Here is a 22,362-nt window from a genome sequence, read left to right as displayed (position 1 = left end):
TGCACCTCTCCACGCCATGCGTGCATTCATTAAAATCAATTGTTTGAACGGCCTTTTCTGGACCATCATTGTTTTACTCTCGTCCTCAATTTCGGACCCGTAACATTTGGTGCATTGGCCGAGGGTTGAGTAGAGAGAGTTGGAGGTTGAGACTGAGAGGGTCCGAGGCGCTCGAACGAGCAGACACGAGTCAGTGGTCGAAGTGAGTGGACATAAGCCGGCTTATTCAAAGGTAAGGCACTACCTGTTGAATTATTTCCAAACAGTGCTGAATTGGTTCTGACAAAATTGAAAGTCTACTCACTGAAAATTACTGGTGAAAGTCTGTTTTGATTTTGGTGAAAATCTCATGAGAATTGAAGTTGAAGTAATGATAATGTAAGGTTAAGTGACAGTACTGAGTAAAGGACAAGCAGTTGGACTGCTACGAGGATTTAAATGCAGTTGGACTGCTAAGGAAAGAGAATTTAAAGTAGTTGGACTACTGAATTTAGGATTATAGGTAATTTGGAAACTGTGTATGGTAATACAGTCATAATTGAATATAAAGCTGGGCTTGGACATCGTTAAAGTTGGTTTGGTGGTCGTACAGGATGTCTTTAAAATACTAGTAAATTTCTGTAGAACGGAACTGTGGGATGTTCCAGTAAGTGCATTGTCGGAAGGTGACGCCCAATTTGTCGGTGACGATCGACATCTTCCTCTGGGAGGGATAGTTCACTTGGCAAGTGTGGAGAACAACGACGCCCTAAATAGCCAGTGGTTGGACCACTTCACCGTTTGGAACGGTTTATGCACTTTTTGGGTAGCAAAGCTTGGAGCTTGGGCGTTGGACGCTTTTAAATTCACTTAGGATATTTAGGATTAGAGCAGATACAGTTTGGAACTGAGACTGTCATTGATGATCAAAACTTGGAGTTTCTCCTTGGAGGGTTAATTAAATTTTGTCTAAATTATGTAGGTTGTGCAATTTAAGGCCTTGTAAATATTATTTAATTTATCAGACGTCTCTGTGTTATAATTTTTATGTTTGTATATAGGCTCTGTCTGCCACGGGCACTGCAGCAGGCTGTTTATTTTGAGAGTGTGTCTGTGTTTATGTAAATGAGATGCCTGTGACTTATTTAGAGTGACATTTCCTGTTTACTAATGAGTGGCTAATGACTGACTGCAGAGCCAGGGTTAAGGACGACTTCAATCTGTGTTTTAAGGAAGAAATGCAGTTTATGTTTATTATATTTGTGTGACTGTTGTTGATTATGATAAGTATTTCATGATAACTGTAGAATATGAGTATGGGGTTTGCTTGACACGTGTCTGTACTAGGTAAAACTGTGTAAAACTGATAGGAAGTTTATAGGGACTGCTACACATGGCTGATGCCTGTATTTAAGACGCTGGAGTTGTTTATTACAATATTGTAAGTAAAGTTTTATTTCTTGCCATGACTGTATGACTTTTGCGGGGTTTTGGGATAGGATACATAAACTGTTGATACTTAAGACCGTTACCTGGGTTCTGAGAACTGAAATTGAATTTGAGATAATTTAATTAATAAATATGTCTGCAAGCCATGTGTGTTTTGGGGTGTCGAAGTAAGATGTTTTAGGATTTTTAGATGGGTTTTGTTTCAGTTTGAGATAATATATATACAGTTACATTTTCTGTGTGTGTCGTTGAGTGACAACATGCGCACTTTAAATTGGGCGCTGTCCCTTCCTCTTTTTAGTTTCAAAACACAAAGGCTGTGAGATTAAAATTACTGTGAGTAACGGTTTGACTTTTGACTAGGGAAATAATATGCTTACTTTTGGGTCTATGAAGATATTTGACCTTCAGGGATGTTATGAGAGGTTTCAGTTTTCTTTTTCTTTTTTCTTTTGACTTGCTCTTTCTGATCATGGAAGGCATGTCCAAAATACTCGTATGAAAGCGTATTTTGTGTGATTTTAACTGTGTGAATGCTGTCAGTATTTGATTTGAATGTCTCTGGATGATTTGTCGGAGTGAGTGAAAAAGGGAGAAGTTTGAGAGAGAGAAAGGCAGTGCGTGTGAGACGAGTTATGGCGTCTGAAAGAGGTTAGAGCATTTAAAAGGTGTGTATGGAATAAAGGAGTGTGAAATATATTTCTTGTGTGATGAAAAGTAGGATGTGCTAAAGTTTGAAAGTGCTTTTAATTCAAGAAAACAAAAAACAAAGGAGTTAGATTAGTTTGAGGAACAGGAAATATGGCTCTGTGTAACCAGGCTGCTGCAACAGGAAGTATGTGTGTGTGTGGGACAGGAAATGCATGCCCATAAAAAGGGAAGCTCACGGTGACAAGTGTGCACCCAGAGTAGAGAGAGAGATTTAACTCTGGGCAGATGAAGCAAAAGGGAGGTTTTAAGATAAAAATGAATATGATACTAATTGTATGGTTTAGTGTGTCAATACAGGTGGGCGTCTTTCAACTTTGCAACCTTGAGTTCAGCAGCAGAAAAGTAGATTAAAAGAATTGGGAGAATAAGCCAGTTTTTGGCTCGAAATTGTGCGGCTGGATCTCTCACTTTGTCCCTGAAGCGGAGAAGAAGTTCAAAGGACAGTCAATCGCCTGATGAAGACCGATAGAACATCGTGGACTTGAATACAGCAGGCAAACGGCAGTGCCACTGATCCAGTAACACTGATGACGACTGACGACCAGCAGCAGCATGTAAGAGTACTGCAACATGTACTGTGAAAATACAGGCTGGGCAGTTGAACAGTGGGATAAAGAATTGTGGAAGAGCACTGGACATTGAGTGATATTTTGCCATGCTGGGACTTAATCTGAAAGAAAGACTGTAAAGAAACAGAGAAGAAGACAGCAGCTGAGTTGAGACTGTGTTTGCTGGAGCTTTGAAGCCCGAACAGGACATTGTGCAGAGAGGACCAGTGAGAGATGAAGCTGGACGAGTTTGACTGCGAGAAGATAGGAGATGATTGGATAGAAAATTGAAACCTGAACTCATGAATTGTTTAGGGATGTCCACCACAGCATAACAAAGAGGTAAACATTAGAAAAGGTGAGAATAATGAAAGAAATAATTGTCATTACCTTAATGAATAGAAAACACACATACAAATTGTTACACTTGAGATTATTTTTGAAATGAATCAGAAGTGAGATAGTTTGAATCTAAAGCTCAGTGGTGAAATGCATAAATTAAATATGAATATATAGGATGCAATGAAGAAACAGCTTACACGTAGTGTACATTAACATGAATACATAGAAATGCAATGAGAAACTCAATGAATTAATTTAATGAAGAAGCAGTTTACACCCAATTAACATAAAATGCAGGAAGAACACGCTTACATGCATGGCATAATTGGTGTTTCTGACCAGAGACAGAGAAATGGGTTATTTAACCACTGGTGATAATAATGAAAATGTCTTAGTTTTGTTATTTTCAGGAGTAAAGCAGACTTGGACCGCTCTCCACAGCAGCAGTCGGAAGAAAGTTAGAGGTTAACATCTATGGATAAGTTAAGGCAAGTTTCTGGTTGAATTGTTCACAGCAGGATGTGTCCAGGAACCTGAAAAGCAAGCCCCAGCTCCTGGCTGAAGACCAGGAGGGCGGTAATTTAAGGTGGGAAATCAAATGTGGGTTAGTAACTCGGGGAAAAAGAAAACTGACTGCTTAACTGGAGAGTTGGGAAGAAGTCTGGGAGACTGTGAAGTCATAGATGCAAAATAACATATACCCATACACACACAAACAGAAAATGCATTAACCTTATAAAGACAAGCTCCTGAAGCTTAATGAACAGATATTGATTAAAAACCTGGCTAAGAACATAAGCATATGCAATGAAGATCGGCTTGCTACTTGTATGAGTGAGAGAATGGTGTGAATGGTTCATAAAATAGATGGAAAACAAAAGAGAAGTGTTTATAAGAGTGACTCAGGAGTGCTCTTGCACTGATTGATCAAAGTAAGTGATTAGTATAGAAAGAAAATGAAAATAATCGAATAATGTGATAAAGTTTAAACATGTATTTATTTTGCCAAGTTAAATTGTTGAGATATGGCTGAGTATGGAAAAGTTTGAGAGCTCGTGTGAATGTGGACAGAGGAGGTTGCTGTGTGTATGTGATTGAGGCCTTAAAGGAGGGGTAGATTGTTCAGAGGTGCAAACTTGATTAAGAGGTTTATAAATTAGTGTTGACATATTGTGAGAACGTGCTTATATGTTAAGGTTGAATGTGAGTTTGGTAAAGTGCTTAAAGGGGATCTCGTACAAAACGGTGTAGCTTTTTTACGTTTTGGGTGTGTTCTATGGGTGAAATTTAAGATTGTTGAAGATTTTTGAGGTTGTTGTTTTATTTTTAAAGAGGGAGTGTTAATAAACATGGACATGTTTAAGGGGTTCTGTAACAGTGCACTTATAAAAAAAACCTGTCAGGTGATTTTGTTTTGTACTTTGATGAGCTAACAATCAGCTCTCTTTTTTCTCATTTTTGCTCTAAGCAGGCCTGGAAGAGAGTGAACTGACGGCGCGGACAAATTACCAAGTAAGGATTGCAGCGAGTCAATCCAGTCAAAAGTATAGAGAACTATTTTCCTAAAAAGGAAAAACGAAATAAAACAAATGATTGAGCTCATTTTGCTGATGTGGAGCATCTGATCACGTGCGCAGAAGGCTGCAGATCAGCAAAAATATCATGTGTGAATGCATGGGAGTGAATGTGAGTGATGGGACCAAGAGGGAAATAAATAAAAGGTTGACAAACAGGACAAGTGGGAGACTTAAATCTGGGGATGCTGATTTTGGGATATTGATGTGTGCGTTGAGAAAATTATTTATTGGGGTTGGATTATGTTATTACATTATAGGATGTTAAATGCTAAAAGGGAAACATTGATGTAACTTAAGTTACCATGAACGGAGGGGACACATGATTAATAACTGTTCTGTGTAAGTTTATTTTGGGTTATAACACAGGTTGGATCATCAGTGGAGAAAGTGAGTATAAAAGGTGATGTTCTGGTTAACACACAGGCTTTTGTTTATAGGACGTTTCAAGGATGCAGGCTGTGGATGGAGCCAAGAAAAGATTTGACATGATGATTAATTTGATTTCATTCCTTAAAAACAGGTTTGAAGGTCCGGAGCATGTAGACTTAATATGATATGACTAACCTTTTTAATGCCCTAACCTGAGTGAAGGATTTTGAGTTTGTAACACATGAGATGTGTCACACAAAAGGGGGAGTTACAGGATTTAAGGTTTAATTTGAAAGGGTTTTAGGATTACTTGATGATGTTTAGGTTTTTGATAATTTAGGTATGGTAAAACTGAGGCAGAAAGTGTTATTTTCAGGTTATTTTTGATTTCTAGAATAAGAGGTTATAATTTAGGCGTGCACATACAGATATGTCAAAGGAAAATTGTATATATGTTATCAGCTACATGAAATGTGTCTACGTGACGTTTACCTAATAACTTATGTGATGATAAAGTTGTTTACCGACTAGCAGCTTGCTCTCTTCTTGAACATACAGACTTAGAAAAGGGGAACTTCAGCTCTGAGTTCTGAGAATAACTCTGGTATTTTTATAAGTAGACAGGAAACACGTCGAGAGACCGCCGTATAGGGCAAATGTGTTAGAGCTTGTAATTAAATGTGGACTTGAAAAGAGGAAGCAAATTTGGTACAGGACGTGCTTGAGATGATCAGATGAGAGAAAGGAGAAGAACAGAGCACAAATACACCGAGTTGTTTATATTACAAAGAAGATCAAAAGCTTGTTAGACACAGGTTATAATGGAAGCATAAAAGGGATGAGAGGAACTTTACATAACATAGAAATCCTGCAACAATTCAGTAAATTGCCCAAACACAGTGTTCAGACCGGATATGCGCTACCCGTTAAAGGGGGCGAAGAAATCAGGCCTAAGTTTGAAAAATGAAATGGGTTAACTCGATAGAGGATGTTTCCAAAGGTAGAGAAAATAATGTAGGACCTTTTACCAGGAGAAAGCTAATTGTATCTTTTACACTTTACAGTGTGCATTGAGGGAAGTCAGGAATAGTTTAAATTAGGATTGAAAAAATTAAACTAGGTGAAAAGGGAGTGTAGCAAGTAGATTTAGGGCAGTTCACAGCCTGGCGTAAATGCAAGGTGCCGTCACACAGCTTAAGTTATTTGTTTGATTTATTTTATGACAAAATAATAAGGAAACATTGAAAACATACAACCCGTTGAGGAGACAGATAGGGTTGGGGAATTGAAAGGGTTGGTTTGTTTAGCATAATGCACTACAAAGTATACAAAGTTTATATAACATGATGCAAACACACGAATCAGAGACACGTAATGAGAAAACTGATTAAAATGTTCCTTACAACTACATGTTTATTGTATGCAATGATATTAACTATGGCTGTGTTGTTTATTGTCTATATTTTGCAGGGCACTCCGAACCACTTGTCTGAACACGGAGGCCAGTCCAGCCCAGCACTTCCTGAGACTGTAGTTGCTAAAACAGGATCGGTAAAAAAGACAAAAGCGCGAGGGGTCAGGTAAAGGTGATGAGTGTCTCAGCAGGAATAAGGGCATAGGGTTGAATTATGGTAAAGGGTCTACCAGCTCATTCACATTTGAGTTGTGTGACGTCATTAAGTGTACAGGAGCTAGTAGTAGCTGGAGAGCGTATGATGTACGGGTCTGCAATCACCCCATGATATGCTTAGGGTAAATTTAGTTGATGCAAAGTCTAAGCCGTCAGCAGAAAGCTTAATCACCATTCTGACTGATCAGATGGTAACTTCGGGAACAGTAGCTCAAAAGGAACAGGAACCAAAAGGGAGAGTACTTCTGACAACAGATCACTTTAGACTGAAGCTTAAAGAGTTGATAAAAAGCGCCACGGGTTTCAAGGACAGTAACCTCTGGCTTGATTGGGTGGCTCAAGATGCTAGAGAACAACATGTATCTGACTGTGTTGCCTGTGCTTCAGCTAGGTCACGGTTGTTTACAGAGCCCGCACCATTGCATTAGAGGATGAGTGGGGCTATGATTGTATGTTACAGTTAACTAGAAGTGAAGTGACTACTGGCAACTGTACTGTGTTGTCCAGACTTTTCCCTGCCATTTCAAAGCAGACAGCAGTGGGACCATTTATGCTAAAATTAGATAATTACATGTTTCAAGTTTTCTACAGATAATGAAAAGTACAAGGTGGGAGAGATCGACCCAACTAGGTGTGCTGTCACACTCACAGGACGAACCACCAACAATGTAAGCGACCCTACCACGGTAATTGGAACATGGGCAAGAAGTGGGCTCTACTAATACTGTGGGAAGATATTCGTGTTCCTATGGGAAGCGAGGGACATGTGCGATGGTGCGATTGGGAGTCTCGATCATGCTTATTGGAAACCAGGTAAAGGCTATTCCACAACATAACACGTGAACTTTAGCTGCCATACGTAAGAGATACATTTTGGCCAAAAGAGGGACCCAGACTACCCATGCATATGATCCTCGTTTGAACTCGCCGACCTGGATAGACTCCATAGGAGTGCCCAGGGAGTTCCTAATGAGTGCAAGCTGGTAAGTCAGGTAGTTGCAGGATCGAGAGTATATTTCTTTGGGTAACGCCTAAGGAAAATGTTGGCCGTATTATGTTCATTACAACCTGCTGAGACTCTCTGACCAAACCAGGGACGCCATGATGGGGTTCAGAGAACAATTAGGGTCCGAGTTCGCTGACGGAGAGCGAAATCGAATTATCTAAAACCATGCATGAGCACTCAGGTATCGAAAATATGCTGGCGCCCTGGATGACATCTGTGTTTGGACAATGGAAAGGTGTGGCTAAGTAAACTTGGCAAGTGTCAGTGATGTTTTCTTTGACTGTACTTTTGGGAATATTGGTCATCGCTAGTTGTGGTATCATTCCTTGTGTCAGAGGATGGTTGGTAAAGATAATGGCGAGGGTTGCGAACCCTGCCTGGGTTGAGGGAAATTCTTTATTCCTATTATATAATCTGCATTATTATGATTGCATTAAGAACATGTTTTTACAGCATTGTTTACCAGTAATATTGTTTACAGGGTTCATATTGCATTGCATAGGTTTGTCATCACATTCATTCTATTCACAGGTTTAGTTCATTTTATACACATTGCATATCTGTGCTTGTTTAGAGTTGATGTTCTATCCAAGAGGGTTTTAAGCTTCACTGGTGAGAGTGTCCAGGTGATACATGTTGAGGGAAGATGAGAACATAGCAGGTGAATTGCATGCACGCTTACAAACACACATGATTTAATATAGGCCAGGCCAAAGGCCTGGACTTGATGCAGCTTTCAACTTTACAGCTCCTAACTTGCAGGAATGGCGGGAGTGTAATGAATGAATGCAAAACATGCTTACAGACACAAACATGACAGGGGTTTATTTTACAGGGTAAAGGTGGACCACAGGTTGCTTTGTTTCTGCTTAGCAACTACTGAGGTAAATGGTGTTAAAGATAAATATGCAATAAGTGAACAAGAAATGTGTGAGGGTGAGCCGGGTGAAACAAAATGTTGTAGATAATGGAAACTTGTCTAACGGGCATTAACAGTAACCTTTGCATGTTATGTATATGCTTGAGGCCAAAGGAGGCATAAATCCAGATAGAAAACTTTGAAGTGTGCTTTTTAGCGGAGATTTAGGCTGACAGGGGATGGTGTATATTTTACCCGGGTGTGTTTTTAAAAAAAACTAAAAGCGTTGCTCACACACATAAAGGGTATTGAGATTAAATAAAGTTAATATAATGGATAGAGCCCAGAACAGGAAACTCCACATACATTAAAACTGTGCAACTCTGAGTGGGCCATGCAATCAAGCAACTGTTACATATCTGTATTAAACTAGCCAACATAGACTCACCACCACATGATGTTGCCCTGCAGCGGGGCAGAAAATCATTTGCAAACCAGGGATCTTATGTTGATTATCATATTCTTACTTATGTACACACACACACACAGAAGGGAAAAAATTTCAAAACAAAACAAAAACAACTTCGCTTAACCTGTCAAGCGCAGGAGCAAAATAAAAATCTCTTTGGGCTCTGTTAAAATTTCTTTAGTAAAAGTGTAAAAGGCCAAACCTAGGAGGTTGGGCAACCCGAAAGTCCCTCCAGTATCAGGAGTTAATAGTCAGGAAACATTCTTCACTTTAACGCGTTTTTATGAAAACCACTGACTCATAGATGCAGATAGACATACAAGTGCACATACATCCAGATGTGCATTTAGACATTAAAAGTGTAGAGACATGTACACACAGATTGGCAAACCGGTACAGAGTCTAACTGAAGAGCTTAACAAAGCAGACGTGGCAGTAGGGTTTGTGATTTTGCCTGATATGATATTGGGAACCAACTTTGAATAATGACAGGAACCTGAGATGAACACAGTAGGTTAGTAAGGTGTAGCAGAGAGAGGGTCAGAGCGAAGGTAGTGGACCTGGGAATAGTGTAGTGACGTCTTTGGAAGACGTCAAAAAGGGGATTGTAGAATTATAGGGACTATTTTACATAACCATCATCTTGTCATTGCATTAATTATCATTTCATCCAAGCATTTATTGAAGCTGCTGGCATTATGTTATAATTTATATTATAGGGGTTATCATAATCAAATATTAACATGTTTATTACAGGTGCAGTTATAACTACTTTAAAATGATTGAGTTAAAATATATATATCATAACTCATATGCTGAGTATATTGTTACAGTAAAATGGTAGCTGAGCAAAGGCCTGAATGTATTCAGCTTCTTGTGGTATTTGAGTTTGCTTAGTTACAGGTGACGGAAGGATGTCCAGTCCATGGTGACCTCAAAGGCCTTAGGTCATCACTATATTCGGAAGAGTATGCCACAAGGAGGAACCTCTATGTTGCAGTTAATTCTTAAAATACATGAATGTTCTGTACATGCAAATTATGTGCTTGTAAACGCAAGAAGGGGCGTTACAATACCCTGATGTTATAAAAGCAATCTAGAGTGTATTTTGGGTAGAGATGTACAACTGCTTTGCAGTTTGCACCTCTCCACGCTGCGTGCATTAAAATCAATTGTTTGAACGGCCTTTTCTGGACCATCATTGTTTTACTCTCGTCCTCAATTTCGGACCCGTAACAGCATCCTAGAACATCATCCAGGAAAACAGAAAAAGCAGGGAGTTGCAGGAAACTAAAGACGGATTTGTAGGCTAATAGTTAGGCTAACACACTTACCTCTCATCTTTTCTTTCCTCACAAAACCGATAGATCCTCCACTTCTTCTTTTAAGTGTCTTAGCATATTTTTGGTTCCTCCAACTGGTCCGTCAGGTTATTGTCTCCCCAGAAACACTTCCCGTGTGCTTTTGGAAAGCTGTTTTTTTCCTATTTCTGTTGTGTTTTGTGTGCTTTTGAAGCGTTTTTCTTATTGCTGGTGTTTTCTTAAGTTGCACTCCATTTGGCCTCTCAAGGCCACCGTAGTTCCCTCCTTTAACAGTTTGACTGTTCCTGTGATGTTTGGACCTAAATGTTATTCTAATGTCTTATTTCAGGACAAACTCTGGATCACTCGTCTGTTTGAAGACAAATCCACATGATTATAGATTATTGATCAGCTTGAATCAAACTCGCTGGCCGAATTTCTTCACAAACAAACTGTGTGTGTTTGTTTGTGTCCTGTTTAGTTTGTCCTCTTCTCCTTTAGTGCTGACAGTGCCTGTAAAACATGTAGTCTATTTAACCTGACCCTGCAGTCAGTGCAGGCAGATATCTTAGACCTGATCAGGGGAAACACTGGGGGCTCTGTGGTCGCAAATTTTGAAGCCGTCCTGATAACCTTCTTCCACCAACGATGTGGAGATCCAAATCCAATTAAAACCAAGACACTCAAAAAGATGCTCTGTAAAAGAGTAGAATTCTTGGAACAGAGTTTAATACACTGAATCATATGAACAGCAGGAAAAATACATACAGACATTTATCAAGAAAATTACAAAGCAGAAAGCAAGCAAAGCAAAACCCCGGGGTGTACAGCCTTAAGCACAGACAGCAGAGCAACACAGAGACGGACAGGTAGCAGCAGCAGGAGGAAAAGAGCCCTGGGGGCGTCCTCTGGTCCCCTAATATAGGGACCAGTGTCGCCGCCCCCTGCTGCTGGGTAACTTTCCCACACGCCCAGCACAGCTGCTGGGGTCAGGTAGCGGCCAAGGTCTTGGACAAAGGCCAGTCAGGACTCTGAGTACCCTTGCTCTGGCTTATCGCAGTAGGTCATGACACGGTCAAAGGTCACACATTAATCCTAATTATTAAATCTTATACAGCAAGTGGCACAATCTTATAACATATAATAAACACTTCAGTTTGGGTTCAAAGTGTGTGTGTGTGTGTATTTTGTATGATATTTTATCGTGATGTGTTCAGGATCTCTGTTACAATGTTACTGTTTTGGTTGTGCTGCATGAAAGTCGTTGAGCGTGTATTAGGGAAGGTTAGTTACCGGAGAGTAAATTATGCAGGAGAACTCTCAACAGCATTAACTGCCCTGTTACTGTATCAACTTAATAAACCTCGATGAAGCAAAAATGTCTTGTGCTTAAGACTCTATATGAAAGTTAAAATATATATGTTCAGTGCGCATAGATATATAGTGTATATAGTTACATAGTTATACATATCACACAAAAATCCACCACATTCCCCCCTGTGGTACCTAGAGGTACCACCTAAAAAGACCCCATGACTAAAGAAGAACAAAAATTGTGAAAACTAATGCGTGCGCTGTTTTTTTGCTAACATATTTTAAAGCAAGCTCTAAATAGAACATAAGAATTTGTATAAAGATCCCACACAGTTGTTGCTCAAATGAATAAGCCCTTCCTTCCACCAAAAACCTCACAGTTATCAACATAACATTCTCCCAAGATTCCATTTCTCTTAGTCAATTAATTTAAGACAAATTGATTCATCTTCATTTGCAAATCATACTACACAGTATCCTTAACAGAATACTCAAGAAACTTAAAAATCAGCCTAATTACAGGAAAATGAAAGTAAGGCATAAAACACATCAGCAGAGACACATAATACATACATGGATTACACAACACCATTAGTGACATTAAAAATAATACAATTAAACAATTATTTCCCAATCTTGGATTTCATCTTGGTCAGGTGCAACTTCTTTTTCTGAACAGACTTCTCAGTGTGGGCTTTGAAATGTCCTTTGATAACTTCAAGGTTGACATTTCTCTGCAGCAGCTTCAACCTTTACTCAACTTGTGTCCCTTTTTCAGTCCATATTTCAACCAATTTATGAGTCCGAGAAAAGTCTCTTATGGTACTTCTTGACTGCTGGATCTCGCATAGCTTCTAAGAATACTCGAGACGACTTGGTCCTACTCTTGATTAAAGTCAGGGTCGGCGATGGGTAGTAGTTGATCTTGCACATCCATCATTCAGAAGCTGGTTTGGGCACTGTACAGCTCCACCTGGGCTGTAGGCTCTGCAGCAGGTTCAACAGCTACCAGATGGGTCATGGCTCAGCTTTCTGGAGCAGCCTGTTTCACTCCGTTGTCCCCTCACACTTGTCATCAGATTGCCAGCACCTGCTCCAGGACATCTGCATCTCCATCTGCTATCCAGAAGCCATCTCCACCTGCAGAAAGATAGCTTTGCAGACTGCATTAGTTGTGTTCACAGTTACCAATACAGGCCCTTTATGAGGACTTATCTATGGACATTTGTGAGTATGCCATGCAATGTTAGTTGTTTTAGTCTTGTTAATTCCAACTGCATGCACCTTAGTACTAGAGTTAATATTTGTACCCAGTTGACCTCTTCCTTAACAAATTCCAATTCATTGCTTTATTTTGTGAAGCACCTTGAAATGTTTGTCTCAAATGCTGTTATAAAGAGAAAGCTATCAATTTAGGAAGTGCATAGTAAAGCTGCCACAAGTTGTTTCATTTAGCCATTCATGTGTCTGTTTTCTGGTGATCAAGACATCTAATCACAGCCAAAGCACCAGGGAGCTTTAGGGCGACTAGTAGCTGAGTTACTGCTTCTTCATACAGTATTGGGGCTCTGTTGGCTTCTCTAAGATCTTCTTTGTTCTTAAACACTATTGAGCACATGTCACATTTATATGCTGAATTTGGATAAACATTAACTCTGTCACCGGCCAATTCACATTTCATCATTAACACTTTTAGCCCTCTACTTAGTGTTGCTGGCTATATGGCTGATCAAACTTCCCACACCTCTATATCCACAGAATTGGAATTTTCAACGCTAAGTTAGACAATGCAATATTAACCACACAGTTCTTCATGTTGGCAGTAGTTAAACCATCACTCAAAAACCATCACTTGACCCAACTGTCCTAGCCAATTATAGGCCAATCTCCAACTTTCCTTTATGTCAAAAATCCCCACAAGAGATGCTGTAAAATAGTCACAGAGGAATGCCTTATTTAAAGAGTTTCAGTCAGGTTTCAGAGCACATCACAGTATAGAGACAGCTTTGATGAAAGTTAAAAAATGATCTTCTTAAGGCCTCTGACAGTGGATTGATCTCTATGTTCGATACTGTTGACCATAACATGTTATTCGAAGAATCCTCCCACATACACAAGACTAACCATTGAGCTTCACAAGGTTCCACCCCAAGATCTATTTCTGTTTACATAACACGTGCCTCCTTCAGGTAACACCACAAAAGACACAACATACCTCTGCCGTGCTGATGACACCCTCTCTCTCATCCATCCATGAAGCCAGACAACACACACCTGTCAGTCAACCTAAAGGAATGCTCTGAATGGCATTATCTTGGTCTCCATTAACACTGTGAGGTTTCCATGAGTTATTTTTATCCCAATATGTGCTAATATGCGAATATTAAGGACTGCTTTCTTCAATTTCTGCAATATCTCTAAAGTCCTGTCCCAGAGTGATGCTGAAAGACAAATTCATGCATTTATTACTTCTAGGCTGAGCTTTTATCATTATCAGGTTGTGGTAAAAACTCCTTAAAAAGCATTCAACTACATCAAAATGTTGCACATGAATGCTGAAAGGGACTAGAACGACAGAGTATATTTCTTTTATTGACTTTTCTTCATAGGCTCCTTGTTAAATCTGTTTTTTTTTTAATTACCATCCTGCTCCTATAGTACTGTATCTCCCCACTTCACTCTCAAACTTTAAGCTTACTAGAATATTTAAAAGTATAATGGGAAGCTGGGCCTCCAGTTTTTAGGTCTCTCTTTTGAGTTATTATTAGTTATTAGTTATTATCAATCTCTGGCTCTCCTACACAGCATATTTTTAGTCCTGTCTCCTTCTCCTTACTCAGCTGGTCACAGCAGATGACCCTCCCCTGTGCCCAGTTCTACTGGGCATTTATTCCTGTTAAAAAGGGAGTTCCTCCTCTCCAAATTTCTTGCTAAAAGGGGGTCAGATAAATAATTGTGTTTTAATGTTTTATTTTTGCAGTTTATCCTTAGATAATACAGTGACTTTAAATGACTGGCATCATAATTTCATGCCTGTTCAACCTTGAGTTCAGTACTATACAGCTTGACAGCCTTTGCTCTTATAGAAAAATAGCCATTGAAAAGCTAAAACAGATGTATTAGACTATTCATACAAATTTTCATGCATGGGTTGTTCATAGACAGTAATCATAAGAAATTCTCTAATTGGATCTTGTTACACAATTTGGTGGTGGACTCTGAGGCAGACAATTACTTCACACCCCATTTTCCTTAACTTGAATGATAGTAAATTTTGGAACGTAAATAATACATGTAATTGGCATTATATTTACAATACACCTGGATGGATATGATGAACACTGAGACCTCCTGAAAAACAAACAGTGCTAATTGCAGGGTTAAAGGTCTACTTCAACTTTTGTAAATTTGGATTGTACCTGGTCAATAGTTGCTTACCTATAGAGGTTTAATCATGCTGACTCAACTCTGCCTTACCCTAATCTTCTCAGTTTGTCCCATACCAATGAAATGTTCTTCTCTTTCCTTTTGGTTGCCAAGTGCCCGGTCAGACTGCATGTCCCTCCTCAGTACGTCAAACTCTACCTCTGCACACTGGAACTAGAATAGAACTAGAATAGAGTCATTTAGCTCTGCAGTTTTTACTAGAGTATGCATTTGAGTAATTTAAATATGTCAATCCACAGACAACTGGACCCTACCACACACAGGAAAGATAATTTAGGCCCCATTTTTCTAAATTGAGGTTTGATCATTTTATAGGGGATGAGGCTTTAGCCTCTTTCCCTCCAAAATATCTGATAATTTAGATTTTCTCTTTTTTTGGGGGGGGGGGGTTCATTCTTTGGGAGAGTTAACAACCTAGCTCTGCTAAGCTATATGTTCCCCCCTTTTCCCAATGCAGTTAAGATTATGACAGAATCCTTCGCTGCTTTCTCCTCCACACTGCATTCATTTTTATTTTTCTTCTGTTTGAAAGTAACTACAAATTGCTCACACTGAATTATCGCAGTATGGATAGTTTAGTGCTGCACGTTTAGAGCTAGCATCTTACTATTAGCTTCAATACATGAACTGAGGTAGCTGCCACTGGTCTATATGTAGCCACACTGAAAAAGATAAAAGACAGATTATTTGTCATATCTGCACACAGATTCACACATATTTGCACCCACACAGTTACATACATGTCAGGAGGATACCCAAGAGCAGTGTACCAGGGTCAGAAACAGCAGATGTTTAAATTTCTCATTTCGTGTTACCAGGGATCCTGAGTTTCATCAGTACCACAACTTTAGTAAATCCCCATGTATAGGTCTCATCCCTTCAATAATGCAATGCTCATAAGGTGATTAATAACTTCTCTAAGTTTACTTATCTGTCCCATGCCCTACTGGGGTTCTAATGCTCTGTGTGTATCTGTTCTAGTGTCAATGGGGGGTCATGTCTGCACCCTTTATGTATTAAACTATACAATAAAAATAAAAATACAATAAAAATATTCTAATGTAAGAGTGTTAGTAATGAATATATTTGTAATAATCTCCTATCTAATGCTTTCATGTGGCCCAGTTCATATTATTTGTGTTCTTTTTCTACTGGGAGAGTAACACAAGGGGTGGAGCCCAGGGCTTTAAACTTATTAGTTTGTTGGGAGCATTACTGATGCAGCTGCTTCATGTTGTTCACTGTAGATATCATGGATAGTTAGTACTCTGGTATCAGTCACAGTCCATGTACTGAAGATTTCTCTTGGCAGTAAATTCCTTGTTGTTACGGTGCTGCCCACGTTTCTCTTGGAATTCTCCAGGAACATCCACACAGAGAACATCCCAGATGCAGACGATGTTGGCTCTTAGAGGCCATCGATTGTCAGTCCTCAGCAGATTGATGAGTATGTCAGCTGACTAAAAGTGTGTTTTAATACACTTTTCCAGCCCTCTGCAGATACAGTCTTTCATTGGACTCGAGGAGACTCGGTTTCATGAGTTGTGGATCTTCCCTTGGACGCTCCTCTCTGGAGTTCCTGGGCTTTCACACGTGCCAGCCATTGGATGTCGTCATCCAGCTGACTCCTCCTCTCCACCTTTGTGCAGGCCTCATCAGTGACGTAGGCCTTTGCAGTGCCAGTGTTGCTCTTCTCCACAGGCTCATGGCCTGGTGTCTTTCACTGGTGATCTGTGTTTCTCCCCTTCAGTTGGTGAGCTCCTTCATCTGTAAGGAGTTATTTCCTTTTTTTTTTTTTTCATAGCAGGAGAGTCATTGTTTCGAGTATGTGCATACATCAGTTAGTTAGTCATTTGCTCCACTTTTTTTCTTTTGCCTGTGAGCTCGACCTCATGTTACTCTCCATTATCTTACTCCTGGTCTTTGAATTCTCCTATTTAGCTTCCTTTCCTCTGACTCACAGCTTTCTTTGTCCCACCTGTCTAATCACTCTTCACTCTTCAGCTCCTTTATCTAACTTCCTACATCTCAAACTTTCTCATGTTTACTTCTCCTCTTCTAAGCCATAATCACTTTTGTCATGGTTTTTTGTTTTTTGTTTTGTTTTTTAATACAAAGGCTCAAATTTTGATTTCTCCTTATTGCATTTTAAGTCAATGTGTTTTCTAATTACCAGCTTTTGCTGGAACAAAGTCTCTGTCATCCCCTTCAAACCCTGCTCCTGTGTATGTCCACCTGCATGATGCACACTGCTTATTTAGGGAGCTTTCTGTTTCCTATTGGCAGCAGAGATTTATCTACTATTAGCTTCTATTTTCCTTGTAAAACTAAAACAAGATCATAGGGGCTTTATTATCATATACAACAGTTTTATGTTTTTCTGCTCAACTTTCCTGTAAGTGACAAGTTGCAGCTGTGGGATCAACCCTGTCACTATTCAAAACCCTGATTACTGAAACAATTACCCCCAAATTTTGTCACAATACCTATTAAACTTGACAAATTAAAAACAATATTAATTTTGCATATGTAAGAATTACCATATTGCATTTGCTAAAGACAGCATGTAGCAAGTTATTCCTTAAATGTATAAAGTGCAATTTATTTCTTTATTTACTTTCTTGGATGGTAAAAATCACTCTGATGTTTTGGGACTCTTAAAACTTAAATACTTCCTGATTCAAGCCTCACCCTCGAGGCCCCAAAGGGTTAAGACCCTCTTATGTCACGCACCTCTGAAGCTCTTCTAAATATTATTTATCTTATAGCTATAGAAGAAGAATTACACACAGTCTGACCAGCATCAAGGCAAGTGTTTTAGATACCAAAGATCCCTTTAATAATCCCTTCCCCCATACAATATCTAATCATGCTTTTTATTTATTGATCAGCATTTCTAATGATCCACAGCTGCAGGTTAACCAGCCATGCATCCCACAACTTTATTTCTGTTGTTTCTTTTCCCAGCCAAATATTCTTTTTCTTTAAATTTTTTATTCTTTTTTTCTACAGTGCTCGAGTGTAATCACTTTTCATTCATACCTACTCTTTCTCTTACTTTACTATTACACTTAATGGCCTTATTTATTACATCTTTCTAATTACTGTCTTGTTATTGTTACCATTACACTCTAATCAGCTGTCATTGTATTTAGGCTTTTTGTTTACTCACTGAATTATACCATTCTCAATTCTTTTCACTGCTTCTCTACTGTTATGTCTTATGCCCCTCTGTCATTCAGTTCTGTCTGACTTCCCTTTTCTTATTTTAATAGTTTGTTATATTTATCTTAATTTACCTGAGAACCAGTTTACTGGCCTTATCATTTTCCTCTCAGGTGTTTCTTCTAATATTTTATTCTCAAATTTAGAGCTTCTTTCTTCCTGTTCTTCACTCTGATGGGCGCTATTCTTTTATACATTTTTTTGTTGTTTTTTGTTCTCAGCATTTGATCACTTGTGGGACTGATGTGGGACCTAAAATTTACAAACAAGTTACATCTTTTTCTTTTTTTTCTTTTTCTTTTTCTTTTGTAAGCAAACAATTTTGCTTCCTGTCTCAGGTGACTCCTCTGAGCTTGCACAAGCTCACCATAACAATAACCTCTTTGAGACATGCAGATCAGTCTTTTACTCTTCTTCTCACACACTTACATTTGGCTTAGATCACTTGAAAGCCTGTGCACTGGTCAAGGACACTCTTGGCAGGATGTCGGGGCCCACCCCACACACTCCACAGTCAGAGCAACTTGAGCCAGCTACACCCTGTGACGCTGTTTACAGGCCGCCTCCTGCAGCAGTGGCTGAGCTGATGTCAGCTCTCTCAGTACAACACTTTTCCTTTTTCCTCTGCTACTGTCTCCCTCTGCCACACTCAACAGGCGCTAAACTTTACTTGAAATTGTTAAGTCACAATCTCTGACTTATTAAACCACCATTTCCAACAAAACTGTTCTATTTCACTTCACTATTTTCCATCCAGTGATTTTAGCTCTTATGCTCTGGGTTTAATACATCAGTTAGTTGCATTTAAACCCTGTCTACCTTCTTTTCTCTTCCCAACTACTTATTTGTAATGGCAGCATTTTAAACAGATCTCTAGCAGGTGTCTCTTTTGTTAACTTGTTCATATTTGTCCTCATGACCACTTCACCCCACATGTCAGCCTGTTTATTCTGAACTCCTCTAAGCTTCACACAATTTATTTCCAACAATCATTCATTTCACATCATATACTCAGGTGCCTCTTGCACTCTCTGTATGCTTTTGGGCGAGTTCATGAGCCCTCTGCAGAACTTTCTAACAAAGGCAAAACTTCATGCAAACTCTGAGACATTATTAGATTCTTTTACAACTCCTGCATTTTACTAAGATCGATTTATGGAAGCTGTTTTGACTCTCTTATCTTCATTGTAGCCCAAACATGTTCTTATTTATTTGGTCTCTATCTCTCGTTCCTTACTAAGATGTTCAGCTGTTCTTAGATCATCACCACTACCGTCTATATTTCTCCAAACACAGCACAAACCTCCCTATTTTCATTTATTATTTGTTTGTGTGATTTATTTACTTTTCCTCTAATTATTTTAGGCCTGGGTTTTATCCCAGCTATGTTTTATTATTAGAATTAGTTTATAGTTCTCATTCTTACTGTTATTAGTTTGGATATGTTATAATTTAGCTCTAGGTTAGGTTATCCTTTTTTTTTTACTTTAGTCAAGCAGCTCTATTTCCAATTTATTTAACTTTTGGTCATACTTTTATTAAGCTAATAATCCAAATAAGTGCCTGCAATCCCTATTTACTCATTATCCCTATTTTGGCAATTAATATCTTCTTTTACTCAATTTTACCCACAAATTTTCCAACTTACTTCATGTTGCTGCTTAACAAATATTTTTTCTACAGATCTTTCTGTTTAAATTCCTTAAACAACAGCATTATTTTTCAGCAGCAGTGTCTATTTTCCTCTTTATATTCAACAACTCTTAATTTTTGCCGACTTATCTCTTTTCACTGCTCTGATGCTCCTCTCACTCCTCCACATAGCGTAGGGATGATTCACAAACTGCCTGCAGACACAGCGCTCTGCAGCACAGAGAGCTCAGTTTTTTAGTCTCTCAAATCAGTCCTTCTACAACTTTTTACTTATCTACCTACTAACTTCCCTTTTCCGTATTTATTTATCAAAACCCACCCCTTACGCATATTCCTCTTATTTACGGCAAGAGTTATTTTAAGCAATATTTACAGCAATACATTGTTATACTCTAGACTACTACTTAGCAATATTTACAGCAGTGATTATACTTAAGGGTTAGTAACAGCTATTTACATATTTACACTTTGGCCGAAGGTGTCGCCTTTCATACAGCGACGCGCGCATTTCATCTAGCCCGTCCAGACCGGTGGACTCGAAAGCCCTCAGATCCCTACTGCGAGCCCCAAGTCCCCGCGTTACTGGCTAGGAATTTATCCCCAAAAATCCCCCAAAGCCCGAGCAGTCCTGACTACCTAGCAATTCACTTGGGTTAACTAGGTTAACCAATTAAATGGTTAACCTAGTTAGCCTGTGTCACCTTATCTACCTAAATGGATAACTAGGTTTCCAGCGGTAACCACCTTGAGGGTGCCGACATATATTTCACTTTTCATCACTTTTATCACTTTTCATCACTTCAACTTTTTACTTCTGCGCAACTTACGCCTATTCTTCAGATGCACTAAAGAATAGCCGAAAGATAAACCCAAACTCCCCCAACACAGCCCTGGAGTCACACTCCAGCACAGGCAGAGTAGCCTCTCACACACACAAACCCCAAACACAGACACACACACACAGCGCTCACTCACACTCCCCCCGCGGGTCACACAAGTTACAGGAATAACACACACACATATGATGCAGTATTAAACTCCACTCCTTCAGCATCCGCAACTAGCATTATTTTTACAGTGTAACACTTTATCACTTAGAATAACAGCGACCATTTGATTAAAGTCCTTTTCAAGGTTAGGTGAAATCTACTTGGAGCCAAGGTGGAACCCCCCTTCTGCACCCAGACAACACCAACATTGAGCAGAAAAAAAACTCAGATTACCTTATTGTAGCGGCCGCTTGGTGTTCTCTGATGTGCAAGGCTTTGGCATTCCCCAAGGCTCCCAGCAATCACCTTAATTCCTTGTCCCTTCGTACGTCGCCAATTGTGGTCGCAAATTTTGAAGCCATCCTGATAACCTTCTTCCACCAACGATGTGGAGATCCAACCCTCTTAGATCCAATTAAAATCAAGACACTCAAAAAGATGCTCTGTAAAAGAGTAGAATTCTTGGAACAGAGTTTAATACACTGAATCATATGAACAGCAGGAAAAATACATACAGACATTTAGCAAGAAAATTACAAAGCAGAAAGCAAGCAAAGCAAAACCCCGGGGTGTACAGCCTTAAGCACAGACAGCAGAGCAACACAGAGATGGACAGGTAGCAGCAGCAGGAGGAAAAGAGCTCTGGGGTCGTCCTCTGGTCCCCTAATATAGGGACCAGTATCGTCGCCCCCTGCTGCTGGGTAACTTTCCCACACGCCCAGCACAGCTGCTGGGGTCAGGTAGCGGCCAAGGTCTTGGCCAAAGGCCAGTCAGGACTCTGAGTACCCCTGCTCTGGCTTATCACAATAGGCCATGACACGGTCAAAGGTCAGACATTAATCCTAATTATTAAATCTTATACAGCAAGTGGCACAATCTTATAACATATAATACACAGGTTACATGCTTAAAAACACTTCAGTGTGGGTTCAAAGTGTGTGTGTGTGTGTGTGTGTGTGTGTGTGTGTGTGTGTGTGTGAGTGATATTTTATCGTGATGTGTTCAGGATCTCTGTTACAATGTTACTGTTTTGGTTGTGCTGCATTAAAGACGTTAAATTAATTAATTATTAAGTAAATTATTCAAGAGAACTCTCACCCTACATTAACTGCCCTGTTACAGTACCAACTTAATAAACCTCGGTGTCTTGTGCTTAAGACTACACATGAAAGTTAAAATATATATGTTCAGTGCAGCTAGATATATAGTGTATATAGTTACATAGTTATACATATCAAACCAAAATCCACCACACACACTTTAAAAAGTTAAAGTGCATCAGAAACACAAACACAATCCAAACCCTGCTGGAAACACACAGAGGAGGCAACACAGCACAATAAACACACACAGGGACCATTAAAGGAAGTGGACACAGCTGAAGGTCATGATACAGGGAGGAAGTGAATCTCAGAGTAGAACTATCAAAATAAAACAGGAAATGACCCAACAACAGTAACTGTAGATGATGGAGGATCACCATCACTGACATCT

The 22,362-nt window shown here is 39.4% G+C and overlaps 1 long non-coding RNA gene across 1 annotated transcript; it reads right to left on the bottom strand.

The window, feature by feature from the left end:
• Window positions 1-11,796: 11,796 nt before the first annotated feature.
• LOC120437998 lies at window positions 11,797-21,316 on the bottom strand. Its single transcript, XR_005611569.1, has 2 exons — window positions 21,103-21,316; window positions 11,797-12,694 (listed from the first exon to the last, which is right to left on the bottom strand). It is a non-coding gene; the product is annotated as an uncharacterized LOC120437998 (long non-coding RNA).
• Between the last annotated feature and the right edge of the window lie 1,046 nt (window positions 21,317-22,362).

This window comes from Oreochromis aureus, linkage group 3, assembly GCF_013358895.1.
Source record: "Oreochromis aureus strain Israel breed Guangdong linkage group 3, ZZ_aureus, whole genome shotgun sequence".
NCBI lineage: Eukaryota > Metazoa > Chordata > Actinopteri > Cichliformes > Cichlidae > Oreochromis > Oreochromis aureus.
The sequence above is the reverse complement of the archived record's forward strand: the minus strand, read 5'-3'. Positions and strand labels throughout refer to the sequence as shown.